Below are 21,362 nucleotides of genomic sequence, written 5' to 3' on the forward strand. Positions count from 1 at the left end.
ATATGAAGCAGAATAGTTATGATATCATAAACCCTTGAGTGGATGTTTATGAAGTTCATAAACTCATTCATTTTATTTTAACTCATTAAGGCAAACTCAGTTCTGAATTAAAGTGTCCACAGAAGTGTTTAATGTGGCATTGGTGATCCTTCTTGAATTACTTAATTCAGATGGCTTTTCCTGAGCACCCGCGTAAGTTGATATGGGAGCTACTGTGCAGGAAAAGGTAGATCAGATAACTGCCTGAGCTGCCAAAAGAGATGGGTTCTAGAGGCTCTGTTTGGTGAAAGCTGCACTTGGCTACTTGGACTGCCTGAGGAACTGGGTGGAAGGAAGTCCAAGGTGGTAATTAGAGCATTTATTGAAGAGAGAAGCTGTTGTGCTCTCTTCCAGATTCTGGTGCTAACCCATCCCAGTCTTATTGCAAAAAACACCTATAGATTATTTGACTCCTAAGTACTTCAGGACCTAATTGCAATTCCACCAGGCCTTTTGGTCTGTCCATGTGTGGGGTTTCTTCAGAACTGCAGCTCACCAAGTCAAGTATTTCAGAGAGAATCTTGGATTTCGGTAATAAAAAAGATTATTAAAACATAGAAGAAAGTCTTGAAAAACAAAAGCATGGGGAAAAAATACGCATCCTTGTTAGAAGTTAAACTCACGAGTGGAAGAAACTTATGGATTTTCTGATGTTCATAGTGTGCTTTATTGATACACTTTCAGATGAATGTTTCAGTTCTGTGGTATGGTCTGTATAAAGAAGTAGTTAAAAATAAAACTTATTTTCATTTCCATTTGTTTGTATAAACTGAAGACATAATACTATCTGTTGTTGACTGCATCTGAGTTGCTTATTATCTACAGGATATCCCACGCTTTTAGATAAAAGTAGTGGTGGAATAGATTCATGATGCTGACCATCAGTCTCTATTTCTTTTTTCTTGCTGGAGTAGCAGGTGTATGTTTCTAGGTTGAAAAATGCAGTATCTTGGTGTCTTATTTTGCAGGTGAATATGTCCATGTAGATTTTTGAAGGATAGAGCTTAGTTCCTCTTAAAAAGATTTTAATTTGGTAATTAACACTATTGGTCTTTTATATCCTCAGAGTTCTATATGCACCTCTCCAGGTTAATCAGGCAATCGCAAACAATTCTGTTTATCAAAACAGGCAGTAAAAGTCATCCTTTTGCTGTGGTGAATTATAATTTTTCAACTTAACCAACAGCATTGTTTGCCCATTTTTAAAAGAAAAGTTATTGGGGAATTTATGTTTGCCACCAGCTACCACTTGAATCTGAAAACACCAACTGCTCACCTCCCTATGTTTTGCAGGAAGCTCGTGATCTCCATGTGCTCTTCATTTATTCCTTAGTTAAAAGTAGTATGGGGCCAACAGCTGAATGTGCACAGATAAGCAGTACTGAGGAAGGTCCAAAGTATGTCCAGGCATGTTTCTGCCTGAAGGCAGTGACATACATTTGTGCTGAAAATTGTTGACAATGAATTTGATTTTCTTCCTGCTGTAGCTGATGAGCTGTCCCCTTGTCCTCACTGGGCACAGGGTGCCTGGCAGGCAGTTGCTGAATAGCAAAAGCCTTTGCTCATATAGACCGGCCACAAAGGCTACTGCCAGCTGCACAGTCCCCCTTCTGAGGTGCTTTGTTCCCAAAAGAAGACCATGGGACTCGGGGGGGGTGCTCAGCTCTTTGCAGTAGACGTTTCCAGAGTGTGCCCAAATACTCAAAACGCACCCTTGCAGCCTCTTATGGTTAAGTTCTGCCTCAAGACACTTTGAAGCCTATGGATTTTATATCACTATCATCAAGAATCAGTACTGCATTTACACTTTTGTGCTAGCACTTCTATTTTCAAAACTGTACATGTACTTCTAATAGACTATATGCTTTATGGACCTGATCAAAAGCCCCATAAAAATGATCATTTGATTCTCTCTGGTTTTTGTGGGCATGGAATCAAGTCTGTATTTAGTTATAGTAGCATTCCTCCCAATTTCATATCTAATAAGAAAATATGCTACAGGTAGATTAAACATCAATTAAAAAAAGATGTAATTGTCTGTGAGGGAAATATTCAGATGACATTTGGGCTACAGTTTACATATGCCTGAGTGGTAGCATTTTTTCTCACCAGCTAGTGGCTGTTCTGGTTTTAGACAGGGCAATGAGTTTGGAAGAGTGGCAACACATGTGACATCCTTTTACAACCTCAGTGCTAACTCCAGAATGTCTGGAACATGTCTCATCAAATGTACTTCAAGGAGGTAGGGAAGTCAAGGATCAGGACAGGGAACTTCTGAGAAATTGCTTATGGAAATAATTAGGGGGTTTATGATCGGTGGAAAATCTTTGTGTGTCCTCACTCTTCCATTTGCTTTGAAAAGAACCAGGCTGTGAATGCCACTCTCCAGTTATTTGTGGGGTTTGGATAAGACTCCCTGGAGAGATAGGGCACTTCTCTGCAGACAAACAAATGTAGAAATGTTGTGGGAAGATTATTACAGAAAATTCATGTGTATTGATTTATAAATTAAAATAATTAAATCAGTGACAGCTACTCTTAATTAGTAGTAGATCTAAACTGACTCTACAGTTGGTCAGGAATCCACTGTTGATCTCCATAACATGGAACTGCTGTTGGCAGCACCAATATAGGAGCTCTAGCACATGTACTCATCCTTTGTACTAACCAAGTCCATACTCTTATCTTTTATTTAGATGTGATGTTTACGCCCCAGAAAGCTTCCAATTTGGAATGGCTACCTCTAAATATTGATGTTGACTTTTTGCATCTGAATCTGCAAAGGCACTGTGCTGAAATGAGAGGCCAGTGATGCTGTGGTATTTCTGGCAATAATGTGCAGACAACATTCCTGCAGGCTAAAATGCACTGCAAGAAGCTGACAAAACCAATCAAAATCCCTCTGTTTATTAGTCTAGCAGATTAGTCCATTTTCTGATTTCACTGCAAGGGTTGTGAGACTGGCTTAACTCAGCTGCCCTCGTTTGAGTGACTGCACTTAGATCAAGCCAAGCCTCAGCTGTGTCATTCATAATGTCGCACCTTCTGAATGCAGGCAGCTGAAGCATGAATTGCTGCCCCTGAATTAACAAAATTAATGCTTATTCACATTTTGGTCAGGACATTTTAGTTGGTATGCTTGCATCTGTTGAGAGGGAGTTAGCTGAGTTCCTCTTGCAGAGGGTCGTGAGTGAGCCCCCTGCCACTACCTCCCATCAGTCAGAAACAACAGCATCCCATCTGTGATCTCATGTGCTGACACCTGAACATTGGTTTCCAGAGGACCGGAGCCCCTGCTGCCGGTGAAGACATAGCTATTTTCCAATTTCTTCTTTGTCTTCTGGCACTGGTTCATTTGCTGAATTGAGCTGGCTCTGAGCTCTTCAGAATAGTCATGACATCTTTCTCCTCAGGTCCCGATCATCAAAATGACCACTGAGAGAAAGAAGTTGTACTTGACCAGGATCCTCAGAATGTATATGTGAAATTATATGCCCTGAGGGAGAGAGTGACTTTTATGTGTGATATCTGTTGTCTTGGCAACATGGTTTCATCCAGGAAATACTATGTATATTTGAGTGCCCTTGTTGCCCCACGCTGCAGTATGAGTTATATTGGTCTGTTTTCTTTCCTTGCATCCTTAGAAGGGAAGACTATAAAACAGAACATTGCAAATACACAGGATAGAAAAGCCATGGGGGAAGAGAGCTGAGACGCTCCCCTTCTGTGCTAATTGAAAATATGCGAAATCATAGTTCACTGCACAGATAAATGGGAGAAACAGAAGACAGGCTTTGAGGATTGCACTATCTAATAAACCCAGCAGTATCTGCAGAAGAGCAGGGCTTTCTCTTAGCCAGTGCCAGAGCAACCATGGTACCAGTATGCATATTATGAATAAATTGGTGTTCATCCTTGGTCTGAAACTCCCTGTAGGTTAAGATGAACAAAGCAATAGCTATTTCAAGCACATGTGGCAAGGTATGGGCTAAGCAAAGTACTTCTGCTGCTGGTCTAATGATGCCTCTTGTGCTGCAGAGAAGCTGGATAAAAAGAGGGCTAATATTCAGGAGCCCTAGATCCATATTATAGTTGATTTGTAGCAAGTAGGGTAGAGTCTCCCTATTCATCTAACATCTGCTAGTTCTGTAAAACCTTTATGTATATATGCTCATGTCCTACTTTTTTTGCCTGGAATCTATACGCATATTTGAGCTCACTACATTGCTTCCCTACAGCAGATGATGTAGGGCACCTTTTTGTCTTTTAAACTCAGTTGTAAATTCTCATCACCTTCAATGACAGCAGGCCTGACCCTATATAAAAATGTACTGAAGGCAGGAGGCTTTTTACTGGATATCTAGGGCATTTTTGTTAGTGAGAAGACCATTTTAAGTAATGCTCTCAAGGAAAGAGGAACAGAAAAAATACCCATGCGTTTATTAGAGGAGATAACTGTGGAACAAAATTATGTTGATGAATAACAAACAGGAAATTGTTTACAAAATGCTGATTTCTGGGTCATCATTTGCTTAATTTTTCCTGTTTCGTTTTGCTTGAATAATGTAAATGCATTGGTCCCATTAGTCTCCAGGATATCTTTAGTAATTTTCATTTGCTAGATGCTCATGCGAGTGTTTCCCAAAGTCTTTTGAAGTGGGACTACCCCGTGTAAAAAGAGAGTCTCATGAGCCACCCTCTCATCCTGTTCCTGACTCCTTGGCATCCCCATGGTAATTGAACCAACTGCTTATGTGGAAAAGTAATATGAGGAAACCACTGAGGCAATTTGAGTTGTCTCTTAATGAAATGTAACAGCTGGAAATCAGGAGGAGCATGATCACCATGGGACCAATCAGACCTCTGTGGAGAAGCAGCAACTGCTGGGTAAACCACAGTCAGTATGTCTGTGATGAGAGCAGTGCTGTGCTGAGTGGGTAGGTAATACTATGGTGGAATGCTTCAATCCAAACACCACTTTAATTAAATTTCACTAAGTATTAGGCTAGGAAATATAAATTAGGCAGTTGACAAGATTTTAAAAAATTGGAACTAATTCTGAGCTGACGTGAACACACTGACCTGTGCTTTCTTACCATTTGCCTGCGATCATTTTTGTGCCATAGGATATCCTCTCCAGCCAATGGCTCACTGCATTTTACTAAAACCTGAGCTGCTTTCTATTCTTTCAATACTGTCTGCTTTGAGATTGCTCAGAGTGTACCTCTGGAGAATTTTGTTTCGTTTTTCCATATCATGGGAAAATCCTTAAGTCAGATAGCAGCTTCTTCGATACAATGCAAGCTAAGTCTCCAGTTCTTCCTGCCAGAGGTGTCCCAGACAGATGTTGACAGTATCATATTCACTGCAGGAATTGACAGCAGAAGACAACCTTACCCATGATAGGAACAGAGCATGCACAAGAGATTCACTACTCGCATTTCAGCCCTTTTGCATCAGGTAAAATGCCTACGGAAGTCCTGGATCTGCCCAGAGAATAACTCCCACAGTGAAGAAACTGTAAGAGACAACCAGCAGGGCCTCGTCCAAAGCTATGCTTGCCTTTGGGTATCTCAAGCAGGCATCTAGGCCAGATCCTTGGCTCACAGTATTTTCTCAGCTTGTCTTCTGTCCTGCAGCCCAGTGGGCAGGCAAGGAGAGGATAAACAAAGCACAGATTGCCTTAAAGTCATGCTAGCCACAGAGCAGTAGTAGGCGAAGATTTCACTTCATTTTATTTTGCAGTGTGATCTTTCCCATTTTTTTTTTAATTAGTTAACACCAATGTCACCTGGATAACACAAAGCAGCAAATAGCAATTGACTTTTACTTACATAAGATCAAGCTGTACTTTGCTTTACATCTTTATTTCAAATATCTCAGGTCAAATTTTGTGTATGGCTATGTCTAGGTATTTCCTATTAAATCCATGAGGTTGGGTAACACTGGCATTGTAAACAAAAGCATAAATTTTGCCCCAAAGTGCATTGTTCTTCCAGTCTGTGTCTTTTAAGTGTCAAACTCATTCCTAATTTGAAGTGAACCTGTGCTTAGTGCTTGAAGATAAAAAGTATGTGGCAGACAATATAAACGAGGAACAAAGAATCTAGATGGCAGGAAGAGAAACAAGCATGAATAGATGTGATTATTGTATACTTACACATACTTGCATGCATTCATTCTTATTTTCCTCTTTCTAGTTTTAAAAACCTAGTCAAAATCCATGTACTGATGATATGTAGCTCATAAATTATATTTTGGCAGCATGCGCTAGCTGTGGATTGATGTCAGCAACTATTCTATGTGTTTAAGTGTATTAAGAAACATGTAAAGACTTAACTTAGGGAGTGAACCATCCAGAGCCACTTATTCAAGTGTAATATATAGAGATAGAGATATACAGAGAGAGAAGTACATAAATAAAAGTCACTGTGTAACTCAGTAAGCTGGAACAAGTTGGAGAGGCATAAAATGGTATATGTTCTATTTCTTACTAACCATGTTTTATTTTAATTTTTTGTTTTTGCTATATAATTTAGAAACATTCCCATGCTTGCCATTTGTAGAACATTTTTAGCCTTGGTTATGTAAACATATGCATATTTTATACTACTTTTGAATTGAATTTGTGGATTGAATTACCCTTAGTAGAAGTAAAAGCAAGGGAACACATGACAGTAATAGGTTTCTGTTTTCAGCTTCTAGCTTTGAAATGGGACAATTTAGGGTCTTTTTTCTTATTTGATTAATGCTCCCCCAAAAAATATAGACAATGACAAGTCTCTAACAAGTAAAATGTTATACTAGATTTGCAGGGCTCCTAGTCTGGACCTATGTAAGAAGGTACCTAATTCTTCCCATGTCTTCATATTTCAGTATGTGACGCAGGAGGGATACCGTGTTTCCTCCAGATGTATATTAATGTGCACAGGCATATGCTCTTTCCTTCTGTCTAGGATTGTCAAAGTCCATCAAGAGTCTCAGATAAATAATTCCTGTTGGAATTGGTTGCAACTGAAATGCTTAGTGGCCGGAAAGCTAAGGAGAAATGAAATTTTTCACCCTAATTCCTAGTATTTTACATGTCTGCATGTTTTTCACATGTTCAAAGGGGCCCAGGACATTCTCAGGCATTTTTGAGTGTTACTGATTGAAGTGCCAGAACAATGGAGATGAGTTGCGTCGTTGGGTGACTTCAGACCTCCATGGGAACATTCAGGCAGGTGAAAATGCACAAACTGGATCTGACAGAATAGCTTGTCAGACTTTCACACGGTGCTGTAAGCTCAAGAAGGCTACGTAACATGGAGTGGCATGGTGGAAATGGAGGAAATTCTTGGAAAACAGTCAGTATAAAAAAACAGGCACCATTTTCAGTGCTGCCAGCATCAATCTTTTACAGAGACAGTAAAGAAACTCTCACGCTGAACGGTGGATTCCTGGGAAATGTAAATCCTGATAAACCTAGTTTAGTTCTCCTCAGATGTCTTGTTGATGTATTTGTGCTTACCTGTCCCACTTCTGCTGGCTACTGTGTGCTGCTTGCAGCAGTAGGTCAGTTTGAAGAGATTCTGTTTGTAGTGAAGTTGTGGCTATCTAAACCTGTTCCTGGTGATTCCAAGACGGGGGAATAAATTGACAGTCTGCCTTTGCCTCAGTAAGCATGAAGGTAGGATTAAGGAGCTGCCAATCCTTTAGCAACTTTACTATTTGGACTGCCTTCCTGTTTGAGAATAGCAGGTCTTTAAAAATATGCCCCTATTTGTGGTTTTGTGACATCAGGTTTTAGAGGTATATATAATGTAGCTACAGTTAACTAGATCACTTCAGTGTTAATGAAGTGCTTTTGAAATTCTTGGAGAGCTTTACCTATGACAATTCTCGTCAAAGCTATGTGTGCCAAGTGTACCCGTAATTCAGTCCAATGTATGAGGACGAAAATAGGTAAATTTGATGCTCCCTCAAAAAATTCATAATGCTTATTCTAAGCTGGGTTTATCACAATGCTAGCAAAACAATTTCAGGGTTTCAAACATTTTAACAGTAATCTTACATTTGTCATGTTGTTTCCCTACTCTGTTCTACTTAATTACAGGAGAGTAAAGTGGAAATACTGTCTTTGATTACATCTCCGTGCCCTGTTTGAGAATAAAAGGATTGCTCTGGTGTACTGAGAGCAGTATCTGACCGACAGTGGCAGTAATACCATCTCTAATTAGACGATTTGGCAAAATAATTGCAATTTTCTACTTAAATTAGAAAAGTACTCAGTAGAATCCGTGATTATTCTTCAGTTTGGGGGATAGAAGGCTTGCATTAAGACAGGCAAATAACCACTTATTAACAAAATAGGCTGGCACTAGAAAGACAAAAGCCACCATTCTTTAAAAGGAAAAATGCAACACTTCTCACCTGGAGGACATGGTTCTCTCCACCTCTTTCTCTCTACCCATCTGTGTATCTGCACACCTCACAACTCTTGCCTGTTAACAGTATTATTTTAATATTAGTCCATAGTATTCCACAGTGCAGCAGCAATAGGGTTGTTTGAGAAAAGAACAAAACATATTATGTTTTATGTAGCACTTTATGAAGAACAGCAGGAGATCACAAATCACTTAAGTTTTCCTGCCACAGAAAAATGATTGTGTATTTATAAAGATTAATTTTTAATAATGCTGTTAGCTACAAATGTGCCTAGATCCCATATCTGAGTACAAATATTCCTTGAACTCTGGTAAGGTTCACGTCTAAATTCACAGCAATGAAATATGTACAACATTTCAACTAGGTCTGGAATGTACAAAAAGGCTGAGTGTTCAGTTACCATGAAGATTTCATACCTGATTGAATATTACTGGAAATTCTTGTGTTTGTGTTACAACTATGCCTATCATTCATTTATTTTGATGTATAGTCAGAATAATGCTGATATGTTAACATGTTCTCTGTATACAGGTTAATCTTTTCCATATAATATTTTCATAGGTACAAAGTGTGTACTGCATAATATTAGACATTTCTCAAAAGAGATACTTCAGAGCAAAGCTATTGGGAGATCTCAGAGACATAAATGGAACAAAGTTGGAGGGTAAGGAGAAAAACATTCTGCACTGAGGAAAAAATTTTTATCCAAAATTAGCAATGGGTTTGACATTATTTTGGTGTTACAAATGGCAATACTCCCCTCTATCTTTAAGTAATTTATCATGAACAGAAAGAGCACCTCATGTCATAGATTGCCCATCCCTTAGCATATTTTCCTGAAGAAGAACTATAGATATGTTACTTTAGCATTAAAATTTTGTATACCTAACTTTCATAAATATTAGTCTGGAAAAACATCTCTTCATTTGATTTTTCATTTGTTTCAATCATACATATCTGACTATTGGCATTTTCTTTTCATAAACATTTGCACAGTCAAGTTTCAGTCACATGATTACCCATAAAAAGCAGTTTGCTGGCTGGATAATGTGTCCATAATTTTATATGAGAAGAGATGTTTGAAGCAAGATAAATGGGCAGGATTTACCAAATCCTGTCACCAGAGCCTTAGCCTCATTGCATGCAGATCTGATTCTCACCTAATGTAATGCAGGCCATTTGAAACAAAATGAAGTCTAAACTGTATATTACCAACGTAATTCATATCTCAGCCTCATTTTTGTAAAAACCCCTTTGCTAATGATCGTGTGACTCACCGGCATGTGGGTGATGGGACCAATCACAGCTGACTGCACCAGGACAGACTCTCCAACATGCTCTGGGTGAACTTCTCCATAATTTACCTGAGTAGAGAATGAAGACAGTGGTGGAAGGGGGAAGCTTGGTTGAGCTCAAGTCACACCAGTTCAAGGATGTTAGACTGCTTCAATAAATTTATTAAAAAATAAGCGTGCATATTTGGTTTGCTCTGTTTGAATATATATGGGAAATATATAGGAAATATATGTAAATGGTAGAAATAACAATGACAAGCAAGACTTTATAAATCACTGGAGATATTTTTCTTTCCATTTTCCATATTCATTTTCTTTCGCAGGTTTTAGCTAGGCAGTACCTGATAAGTGTACAGCTTTCTGTGTTTAAGAAATGCTCAGCACAGAATATACCTCTTGAGAAACCATTCATCTTAACTGGATTTATTTCATGTCAATGAAATTCAGCAAGGAAATCTCCCTCAGGTGGCTACAGTAGTCACCAATATTGTTAGTTCAAAAGGGAGCGCAGGAGAGCAGTAGACAGAAGAGCAGTCAAAGCCAATGTTGGGACCCTGCTAATGGCAAACGGAGGGTGGTCAGGATGCCACAGGACACTACCTCTTATGTTGTCTGAGGGCTCTCCTTCCTCTTAAACTGGGCTCAGTTATTCTCACCCCTAAGTTAAAGGTGATGGTCTAAGTTAAAGGTGATGGTCTAAAGTGTCCCAGGCTGGGCTCTGTCAGCAGGTGCTACCCACACCTACACAAAGCAGCAAGAGGGCTCTTTCACCAGTCATTTCCCTCTCTTCCTGCAGGGTTTGCTACTCCAGAGGCTTTTTATCACAGTTACACAACTACTTAAGTTTGTAGCAGTTCATTTTTGGCAGAAATTGCAGCAAGGGGTGGGACTTATTTCTGAATTTTGTTCAACGTTGTATTTTGAAGTTGATTAAAGTTGGAGTGATGACTAAGCAGCTGGGCTGGACTCCGCTGTCAATCTGCTGTGCAGTGGAGACTGCCTCTTCATTTCTGCAGATTTCCATGCATGCAGCCTGCCTGATGCAGGCAGCAGCTTGGCTGTATTGCTTATCAGTGGGGAATCATCCTGGGGCTGCATACTTACTGCTTCCTCTGTCATGTGCTGTATCTGGTTGGAGATCACCATGCCTCTCTGCAAAGCAAGATGTTCATCCCTAGCATTCACCTTACCTTCTCTGACCTTTCAGGACGTTAAGTAAACCTTGCTCCTTGGCCTTACTGCCCTGAATGTTAATGTAAGCCTTCACCCAGTGATTTCAACCTGCCCTAGAACTGAAAACAGCTGGGTTTTGACCTCCTCTGTCAAAACTGCAAAACCTGGTCAGGGTCTGTTGAAGCTGGTTAAGCTCTGGTTAAGTTGCTTAGTCACTGAGCAAGTCTTTGAGGGCCCAAGGTCCTCTCCATGATGGAATTATTATTGGCAAAGAAACTAGTTAGAGACAGCTGGGTGGTAAAAAAATGTGGAGAACATGCATGTTAAATCAAAATTATTTCTATTTGGTCCCATTTGTAACTAATTTAAATAGAGGTTGTTTTTTTAACTGAAAATTTATGTCAAAATATGAGTATAAAATGAGTTAAGACTAAAATGTTTCGCATGATGATATTCGGTGTTTGAGGGCTAGACAGAAAGAGGGAAGAAGCACACAGGATCTGGGAACCTTGTCAGCAAAAACCCCAGTAACATCTCCCAGCCCAGTTTTATTAGTAAGGCATATGAAAGACCAAGCAGATTTCTCATAACAGCCTAGTTATGCTATTTATCTAAATCGTATGCCTGCTAAGTCTTACAAAGAGAGGACTTTTATTTGCTGTGTTCCCATAAGAGCAAAATAAACTGACAAAGCATTCGCAGGTAGTCACAAAAGATAAATTAAAAACCGTGATCAAATAAAGCCCAGTGTTTGATATGTTCACCACATAAAATAGACTTGACTTTCAAATTCAGATTTTTAGACTCCATTCCTGACAAGAATTACACTTCAAATTCAATCCAGGCAATTGCCCATCCCCCCCATCCTGAGGCTGCCAATGAGACATAGTCATAAAGAAGATGGCCAAGTCAAAGAGGAAAAGCACAAAAATAAATTGGAACTTGTTTTTTTGAAGTATTGATCTTAAATAGAGAAGTTATGTTTACTGTAGCTTGAGGCTTTCCTTTCTCTAAAAATAACATTAATATTATTGGCATTGCTTGTGACAGCAGGGACCAGAACACCTACAAAGATGTTACTTGTAGAAACACATGGTAAAAAAATAATGTTTTGAAATGCCTTACTTCTTCCAGATTCCTTATCTGCCTGACTGGAGAACCAGGAAGGCACACGAATGATTTACTGTAGGCTTCTCACCAATTTCCGTTGCTTTATTCATCACCTCTTCAGGAAATCCACAGCATGGCAGTGATGTGTGCTCTTCCTTAATGTAAAATGCAGGCATATTAGGATGAGAAATTCATACACAAAAAGATGGGTTCATGTTACCGAAACTAAACTGAGAAAGCTTTTTCTTCATTTCATACAGAACCTAGCTGGGCTTAAAAAATTACATTAAAAGCCTGTACAAGCTTAGAGGTTTCCTGTGGAGCCTTTGTGTTAGCTTAGAGCAGAATACCATGTTGGGCAGCATCTTGTGCCAGCGAGTGAGTTAACTGCATATTGCCTCACCATTTCAAACTGGACCATCAATTTCCCTTTGGCTCTGGCTCTTTCTTGCTTTCTCCTCTTCATTTGCTCCTGTGCATGTTTCCTCAGGTAGTTTCTCCCTCCCTTTCCTCTTTTGTCTACAAAAATGCCTGCAACCCTCCCCACTCCTATGCTGCAGAAGGCATTAAACCAGCAGCAGCAGGGGATCCAGCCCAGATCCGGGCATGCAGCTGGGTCATCCCTCTGTGCCTTGAAGGCACACCCTGGATTGGTGTCTCTCACAGCTGAGCCCCCAGTACTCAGAAGTGTAGGCTAATAGGAGTATGATAATCTCCATGCGAGCTTAGTTTAGAGAGCAGGAAACTTGACTGCTTTAGGCGTGCTCTTAGCAGACAGTTTTTGCCATGCATCTATAGAAGTGAATTCAAGAGGACAGTTTCATCATCTTACAGCACTTTCATCCCCTTAAGGCCAGTAACTTTTGTATTTTGAATTCAAAGGGCTGGACACAGCCCCTGAAGCTACTTTTCTGGACAGTAATGCACTTACCACAAGGGACAATAAAATTAGGCAAATAACCCCTCCTTACTCCCTGCTGCACCCCTCTTGAATATCTTTTATGATCCAAATTGGTTATCATTTACAGATTAATAACATGAAGCTTTCTCTGTACTTTTTTGGAACTCTTGTTTAGTTTATAAATAAAAAATTGGTATATTGGAAGAGAAATCATACATCTCCTGCTTCATTTCCCCTGGTATAGTCCTGGCTATGGTCTTAGATCATTGCAGGAGAAGAGCTAGTTCTTCCTGAGTGCCCTGAGGCATCTGTACGGGACTAAAGTGTTTCCCTGGCAGTTATAATAATTCTGTCACTCTTACCAAAATTGCTATTTCTGCAGCACCCCACAGGGAGAGTGTTGTGTTGAGAGATAGGTTTGGATGAAATTCCATGACATTTTTCTTCACTTCCTAAAAATAAAACTGAAATGTATTTTCTCTGAAGTGTTGTGGTTTAGATTTTTTGAAGTAAGGTTTTTGAGCACTCGTATTTTGCAAGATGGTTTATCAGACAATGTTATAAGACTCTGTAGATAGTATTTTTCTGAAAATTAAGACCTTTTAAGTTGAACACTAGAACCGAGAAGCACAGGCTGCATGTTACATTGATGTATTTTAATGTACTGAAGACCACTGAAGTGGATTTGATATTAAGTGGGATTTAACTGCAAGCACACAATGACAGCACTACAATAGAAAATATTAAAATGAGAGGTTTCTCTGAGGGAATGTAGTTGTAGCTTATATATGGAAAACCACTAGCTAAAAATAAACCTTAAAAATAAGTCTTAAATAGACCCGCAAGGACATTGTGTATATTTTTCTCTCATTAAAATTTCCTGTTGTCTAAAATTATCTTTAATTAGGATTGCATAACCTAACAATGAAACTGCTGAGGATTAGAACCAGGAGACACATTCAGCTCACGGCATTAATTAGATTAAACTCTTCATTGCCAGAAATAAGGGATGGAACATTAGACTTCTTTAACATTTAATCTGAAGAATGCTTAATAATTGTATTTAATATTTTGAGGCAAAAGTTTACAGGAAAAAAAAAGCAATCTGCCAACATCTTTTTTATGTAATGCTTTCTTAGCTGTTTGTCACATTTTAAAGACAGATTGTTTCAGGAAGACATACCAAGATAGGCGGAGAGGAGGTCTCACATGTAGGCACAGTATCATAAAAGTACAGATTGTCTCTAAAGTAGCTTTATCAGTAGCTACCTCCCTTTCATCCCTATTTAATCCTGTTTTCCTCAAGACCTGTGGAAAACATTTGAAAAAGAGTAAATCTAGTAGTATTTCTAGTAAATCCTCACATCCATGATCAGTCATCCCAATGGGTGGGATCACTAGTGCAATATGCTTTATGTTGACATGTGTTCCTAATCAGTATATGATTGCTAATAAGCAAATTTACTAGCCTTTTCAGGGCTGCAGAGTGCAAATTCCCAGTGGAAGCATTGGAGATTCAAAATTACATCTCCCCTGTCTCCCCTGCCAGATATCAGGCCATCATGATCCAGTCAGTCAACACTGAGTCAACAGTATTTTACTGAGCTTCGTTGTAATCAGCACTTTTCATCTTCCAGCTACTTCTCTGAGACCCTCAAGGGTATGGGATGGAGCTTATCTCCACTTTCTTAGCAGCAACCATGCAAGATTCAGTCACTTCTTTCCTCCCTGAGTCTCTACCACAACAACATCCTAGAGCAAAATCAGGTCTGTGACCTTCCTCCTGCAGGCAATGCATACATTGTTTCCTTCCTCCTACTCATAAAGCATAAATGTCTAGAGAAGAGGACACAGCTGGACAGATGTGCTAAAGCAGTCACCAGCTACCAGGGAAAAAGCAAAAGGAAATTCTTTTTAAAAAGGTAGTCTTAAATTTGCTGCTTAAAACAGGCTCAACCTGGCTGATAAAGTTTCAGGTTATTTTCGTTCTCTTCAGTGCCCTTTCCCTGTTTTCCAAAGTTTAGTGCAGATCTACACAGCTCAGTCCAGAAGATACGTGCTATGTGTTTAACTAAAAGATGCCATTTATAATTAAAATGTGAAACCAAGTTCCTGAGGCCTTAAAGGCCTCTGTCCCAGAGACGTTTTGCTAAGATTTTTGGGAAATGTTCTCTCTAGAATTTCAAACCATTCTGTTTTCCTGAATTCCTGTATTTCAACTGAAAAAGGGATTGCAAGAGTTGTGTTGATGTGATTTGTGTGCCTCCACTCTATCAGGAAGGATAATAATAAAGTTATTCAAAATAGCATGGATTTTAAGTTGATAATAAGTTTAAAATATTTTTATGAATAGGTACCGCAGCTAATAATCAGCAAGTTCTGCTGTTTATAAGTGAACAGACTCATAGATGATGTCAGCTGAAAGCTGGGCTTAGTTATTTTTGACTTAGTGTACTTGGATCCTGGTCCAGTTGAACATGGTTATAATTCTTCAGAGTATTTCAGTTAACCACCCCAGTAATACTGCTACAGACAGGGAAATAATCAATACTTTCCTCACAGTGAAAGGAGGTTGCCTTTAAGGAGTTTGACCTTCTACCACTTTACAAAATGTCCTTGATGAACCGGAGTTCAGATGACTAAACCTGTCTAAAGGTTGTTCTGCTGGACTAATAAAATCTGTCACTATTTGGTTCCTTAAATTCAGTAGTAAATTACACTGTGGGAGTATTTGCCCTGAGCATTCATACTCAGACAGAGATACATGACATGGTCTTTCTAAATAAAAATGTTAGATGAAGGCAATGTAATCTTAAAAGAAAGCAATTCATATTATCCCTTGTCTCATTTAAGCTGGGTTCTCCTAAGTGAACCTCTCATCACAAACATATCTGAGGGAATCACTATAATATGCATACTTATTTCCAAGCAGAAAGGTTAATATTTCTAATTAGAAAGAGGCTTGCTAAGGTATTTTTAAATCGACTGTCTTCGATGATAAGAGCTTCTTCGACATTTTAAACTTTTTATTTATTTATGTTGAAACCATTTCTTCCTCATTTAAATTCTATGGAGAAAGCAGAGTCATCACAAATGTTAGAGTCTATAGGAAAGATGATAGTTTTTAGCTAGCTGCAACAGAATTTATTAAGGTTAAAGGCTTATTTTCCTCCTCTAAATGAGTATTCATGTGAAAAACAGCATGTTTAAGGTTTCCCAGCAAGATTTGTGTTTTGCTTGTACATTTGGAGCTGACGTTTTTAATATTTTCAGAGTGATCTTGATATTTTTACTTATCAAAGTTGGATTAATTTCAAAAGAAACAGTACTTCCATTTCAAAAGAGTTACTCTTGCAAATCATAATTTTCCAGGATGTGTATGGAACTGGTTTTGTTGGAGATGTGGGTGCTATTGTTTTTTTAATTATTGACCAACTTTATGGATACAACCAGCAAAGTGATCAGATAATGATGGCAACCACACAACCAGCACAGACAATTCCTTCATCCACAGGAAATTACGGGAGTCACAACTAAAAATATCACCTGGGAGTAGTAGTAGAAATATGAGTTGTATTTCACACTTTCAAATGAATGGAATGCTTTGTGGGGGGCAAACATACTGCACAGTCATCCTGTTTCATATTGCTACAAGAACTAAGGGGCAGAGAGCAGTGATGCTCCATCCTACAAGATCTGTGGGGCAGGAGGGCAATGGTGCTCCCTGCTCTGGCACTAGGTGCACAAGAATCTGGGGGGAGCCTCATCTGCGGATCAAGCCCCAAACACAGATGTGGAGTTTGTCTTAGATTTCCAATAGGAATAATACCAGAGAGAGAACATGTTAAGACACTACTCTAATATTTGGGCTCTTTGATCTTCTTTGGCAGGAGCTGCTGTTGAAATGCAGATGATTTATTAATTACAGCACAGCACCTCACAGAGTAAAAGAATTGAGTTGTGCTGTAATTTATGAGTCCAGTAAAACACCCTCATGAAACTTTACAAAAACTGGGGAGTCTGGGAAAAAAATGAATACTCAAGCCCAGATGTAGCAAAGCAATTAAGCAACTACTTTTATCAGTCTGGCAAAGCAATTGCCTCCCTTCTTCTCCAGTCACACTCTTTCTGGTTATTGCATGTTTCCTGGGACTGAAGGAGAGGAAGAGAATCAAAGAATGAGAAAGTAACATCTTCCTGACAAAAAAAAAATTAAAAAAAATAAAAAAAAAATAGCAAAGAGAGAAGAAACAATGATTCTTTTTGGGTGTGGTTGTCTCTCCTGTAAGATCCTACCTCCTCTGGGATTTGATAATTTTGTTTGGATACAATGAGCCTTCAATCCAGACTCATCCTCTTGTCAGGTTCCAAAGCTCCAGGATTTTACAGTTTAAAGGAAGTATTTTATTGTATTCATAAAAACTGCCTTGAGAAAGTATTCTTCAGCAAAATGTTGAAAGAATCCTACTGTTTTTAAAAAACCACATCACTACTGTGATACTGTGGAAAACATCACCTCTCCATTCCAGGAAGCGTGGTTAAAAGTCTGCCAGTGTTGGTGGTATAAGAAAGGCTGACCCTACGCCATACCTTTGTGATTAATTATGTCAATATTTTTCGTATTCTTTTTGCACCCCGTGTCATTTCTGCAAAATAAGCAGACTTCTGTTTCTCTTATAAAAAAGGTAGTCCACAGTCAATGAACACCCACTGATGCTGGTGCTCTTCACTCATTACTTCAAATAGTACCTAGTTCCATGTGAATATGAGGATACATTTAAAGGATTACAACGATGCACAAGGCAAAATAGTGCTATTAGCAAAACTGACCAGAAGGAAAATTCCCATATTTATGTATTTATCTATTCATATTTTCTAGAAAGCTGAATTCTTTCATATTTTTCTGCACACAAACTTTGGGAAAAGCTAAGAGAACTTTCTTGGATTATCAAGCTATTTACTTTGCAAACACGGTAAGCTGATGAATTCCATCAAGGGCAAATTCATAAATAATAAAAGATTTCACCAAAGAGGCTTTACTTGTCTCTTTTCTCCATCAGAATTCATATACAGGTTTTATTTTAGAAAGCTCTTAAAAATATCTAAGCCAGATTTGGTCTTCTTTTTCCCCCAGCTTTTGGTATCTGTTCTGTGCACTAGCCTTTGCACATCATGAAAGTTGCTGTAAAAAATACCTTTGCGGGTGCTGAGAGTGTATATGTCCAGTCCTAGAGCAGTTTCATTCAAAGCCAAGCCATATAGAAGAGAGGAGCATGGTCACCTACTTCATCACAGTGATATTATAATGCAGGGTCTGTACTTCTCTAAAAGGTTTTCCTCTTACTTCATGGCAAAGGTTGGGTTCTTCATGTTTCTTTGTCCCTTATGGTTCATCCTTTCTGAGGAAACCAATAGAGCTCTGGGAAGTGTTAGTAATTGGCTGCAGGATCCGCTATATTCTCTAAACTTACACTATGACTAAGGAAAGTCATTCTCCTAAGCATTATGTTTCAGAGGAAGGCGGGCTTTAACAACTACTTGCAGTCGATGAAGATAACTTTGAAATTTTCACAAATACAAGTACACTAACTTAGCCTTTGGATCAAGTTCCACCTTGTGCAATTATTTCAGCCTTCCCCTTTCATATTTTGCCTGCGCAATTTCAACTGATGATGGTTTTTTTGCACTCCCTCAAGAGTCGCTGTGCTGTTTGCTAGCAGAGCACAATTATTGCTTCCCACCCCTGTAATGGCTACACTTCAGGGGTGGCAGAGTCATCTGTTTATGTAGGCTCAGGATGTATTACTGTCTTTCTGATGAAAGATGTAATACCAAAAGCAATTTTAATGTGTCGATTTTTTTTTAAAGTTTGATTTTGTTGTCAGAGCCTGTACCTAATGCTTAGGTTACTGTGATTGCTCTTCTTACAGCATGCCAGGCCAAAAGAAAAGGATAGAGCAGAACACAATCAAAAAGTCACTTGAAAAAAAATTGCCTCCGCTTTATGAAGAATGCAGGAAATCAAATGCATCATAGATTTTTTCGTTCAACTCTGGTGTCTGATCTTTGGTAAAAGTGACCTTCAGTGGGAAGAGGACTTCTGTTCCCATTTTCTTACATTTACAAGGAAGGTGGGGGTTATTATGCAGTTATATTTGCATTTCCTTATGCATATAAAAGATGCCAATTCTTATTTGCCCTGAAAGACAGTATCCTGAGTAGTTCAATTTATGTCCTCTCCAGAACAGTGGCAGAAAATGTTTACCAAAACTGTGCAAATTTTTTCTTCATAGCATCAATTAAACACGTATGATTAACTCTTTGAGGAAAGAGAACAATTTTACGAAGTCTAGTTACATTACACAACAAATGTAATTTCAATCTGTAAAAAGTTCATTCATTAAACCATGTATATATAAACAGGCATTTTTTTAGCTGATATTTCTGAGATGAAATGAAAACAGCACTATGAAAATACTGATTGCCTCTATCTCTTTTCAGGTCTTTTTATGTAACAAAAAAAAATCTAATAGGGTAAGCAACAGAAATTGATTTTTTTTTTTTTTAAAGAGATTCTTCTCCTTTATATTATTTTTTGAACTGTCAACTTACACTATTGTTTAGAGTAATTTAAGTAATGCAAAAATATGGGCACTCTGCTGCATCAATTTACATCTCCAATAAGCACATGAACTCTAGTGAAATTTGATGTAGGATTTAAAAAGGTAATGAGATCGGGATTTGGTTCTGTGATTGTAGTAATTAGTTACTTAAGTTAGGCTTTTATTTTTACTCTTGAAAGAAAGTCAGAACTCACTATAATATGTTGAGATGGAGGGAAGCCAGCTGGCATGTCCATATCTATCCATTGATTAAATAAATAGAGTGTCATTAAATAATTTTCTGCAAATATAAAATCATAATTATTTAATTATCCTCTGTTCTTTGCCAAGGCAGTAAGCCTTCTGAATATGTCTCATTCCACTCTGTAGATAATACTAACTCACTATTTTCCTACAAAGATACCTGGGGCTTTGAGCAACCTGGCCTGGTGGAAGGTGTTCCTGCCCATGGCATGGGAGTTGGAACTACATGATCTTTAAGGCCCTTCCAACCCAAACCATTCTATGATTCTGTGACTAAGAGTCACACCTGCCTGACTCCTCCTTGATGTCTAATAGACAAAGTAAAAAAGGCTATTTGAGCTCCAAAATATTCAAGACAATGCTAAGCAGACTTTAAGTCCTGCAGTTACACAAGAGATGCCTACACAAAGAGAGCACCCAGTAACTGCTCAGTGGTTTTCATACGTTCATCTCCTCCACCATGTTTAGCCTGTGGCTTTTTCTCAGATACAGCCTTCAAAACCCGAATAATGTCATCTGAATCTCAGGGGAAAAAAATTCTTTTTTGTGTTTTCTAGTCTTCTCTGGATTTGTTGTTAAAATAGTAGTGGGAGTCTCATACTCAGAAACCAGGCTTAAACCTGGCTTGATTAAAATTTGCAATTACTGAGATTAAAGATATTTTCATTTTCAAACATTATACATATTCTGCTCAAAAACTAATTTAATTGGACTTTTTATAAAACGGAGTGCACTGGATTGTGACTACCATGTTCAATGGGGCTGCTGAAAGGATAAGAGGGATCTGTGGTGTGATACCTTTGGGGTGCATATGGCATGCTGCAGTGTCTCTGCAGTGCAAGAAAAGGCTCAAACTTGAAAAGAAACATAACTTCAGTTGATTTCAGTTGCAGTAAAGTGGTGTGGGTTTGTTAGTATGCAAAGAAACATAAAACTAGCAGTGCAGCTTTTAAGGCTTTAACCCTTTTAGTACAAAAGCAGTGGAACCCATTGGGTGTCATACTGTGTACAACAGCAGTTGGCGGTATCAGCATAACTGATCCATCAGTGTGGCATGACTCTGCATGCTCTAGCACTTTTAGTTCTTGTTAAATGGAAATGATGGACTAATATCGGATGGAGGTATCTGGAGCATATCTGGGCCAACCTCGATGAAAGCAGGGTTGTCTCTGGAGTTTCTGTAGGTTTCCCAGTCAGCTTTTAAGTATTACAAGGGACAGAGATGACGACTCTGGGAAACCAGTTCCAACACTTGACTGCACTTAGCATGAGGACTTATTTTGCTTGTACCTGATCAGAATTTCCTTTGCTGCAACTTGTCCATTCCCTCTTGCCTTTTCTTGTTGTAGCTCCAGAAAGAGGCTGCCTTTGCCTCTGCTATACCCACATATTAGGTGATGACAAACAGTCATCAGATTCTTCCTCAAACCTTCGCTTCTCAAGGCTGAGTAGACTCTGCTCCCCTGGGCTCCTCTTGCACATCGTGTTTTACTGTCATGGGGGGGTCACTGCTGGATTTGCTCTGATTGGTCAGTGTCTTTCTGGTGCCAG

General features: G+C 38.8%; 1 protein-coding gene across 7 annotated transcripts in view; it reads left to right on the forward strand.

The window, feature by feature from the left end:
* PHACTR1 (phosphatase and actin regulator 1) overlaps nucleotides 1–21,362 on the forward strand; it is a 303,990-nt gene that overhangs the window by 188,357 nt on the left and 94,271 nt on the right. The gene's annotated exons all lie outside the window — the stretch shown is intronic.

This window comes from Corapipo altera, unplaced genomic scaffold, assembly GCF_003945725.1.
Source record: "Corapipo altera isolate COAL_440 unplaced genomic scaffold, ASM394572v1 60, whole genome shotgun sequence".
NCBI lineage: Eukaryota > Metazoa > Chordata > Aves > Passeriformes > Pipridae > Corapipo > Corapipo altera.